Genomic DNA, 1,271 nt, shown 5'->3' with positions numbered 1-1,271 from the left:
GCAGCCTCTGGTGGCCTTGCTGCTCAGCAGCGACTTGGAGGACCCGTGTCGCCCCTTCTCCTCCTCCTCTGTGATTGGCTCCAGAGTCTCGGCGCCGGACGGAAGGCGCCCACGGTCTCCACGGGCGACGGCCGCCGCCACTACTTTCCCGCCACTGCTGCTGCTGGTCCTGTCTGAACATGTTGGGTCAGCTCATTAGCTGTCTGTGTGTGTGTGTGTGTGTGTGTGTGTGTGTGTGTGTGTGTCTGTGTGTGTGTGTGTGTGTGTGTGTGTGTGTGTGTGTGTGTGTGTGTGTGTGTGTGTGTGTGTGTGTGTGTGTGTGTGTGTGTGTGTGTGTGTGTGTGTGTGTGTGTGTGTGTGTGTGTCTGTGTGTGTGTGTGTCTCTGTGTGTGTGTGTGTCTGTGTGTGTGTGTGTGTGTGTGTGTGTGTGTGTGTGTGTGTGTGTGTGTGTGTGTGTGTGTGTGTGTGTGTGTGTGTGTGTGTGTGTGTGTGTGTGTGTGTGTGTCTGTGTGTGTGTGTCTCTATGTGTGTATGTGTATGTGTGTATCTCTCTGTGTGTATCTCTGTGTGTATCTCTGTGTGTGTATCTCTGTGTGTGTATCTCTGTGTGTGTGTCTCTGTGTGTGTCTCTGTGTGTGTATCTCTGTGTGTATCTCTATGTGTGTATCTCTGTATGTGTCTCTGTGTATATATCTGTGTGTATATATCTGTGTGTATATATCTGTGTGTGTATCTCTGTGTATCTCTCTGTGTGTGTGTATATCTGTGTGTGTGTATATATCTGTGTGTATCTCTGTGTGTATCTCTGTGTGTATCTCTGTGTGTGTATCTCTGTGTGTGTATCTCTGTGTGTATCTCTGTGTGTATATATCTGTGTGTATATATCTGTGTGTATATCTGTGTGTATCTCTGTGTGTGTATGTATCTCTGTGTGTATCTCTGTGTGTATCTCTGTGTGTATATCTGTGTGTATCTCTGTGTGTATCTCTGTGTGTATATATATCTGTGTGTATATATCTGTGTGTATATATCTGTGTGTATCTGTGTGTATCTCTGTGTATATATCTGTGTGTATATATCTGTGTGTATCTCTGTGTGTATCTCTGTGTGTATCTGTGTGTATATCTGTGTGTGTATATCTCTGTGTGTATATCTGTGTGTATATATATGTATCTGTGTGTATATCTGTGTGTATATATCTGTGTGTATATCTGTGTGTATCTGTGTGTATATATCTGTGTGTGTATCTCTGTGTGTATATCTGTGTGTGT

The sequence above is a fragment of the Perca flavescens genome, chromosome 5, assembly GCF_004354835.1.
Source record: "Perca flavescens isolate YP-PL-M2 chromosome 5, PFLA_1.0, whole genome shotgun sequence".
Classification (NCBI taxonomy): domain Eukaryota; kingdom Metazoa; phylum Chordata; class Actinopteri; order Perciformes; family Percidae; genus Perca; species Perca flavescens.
Note: the sequence above shows the minus strand (reverse complement) of the source record.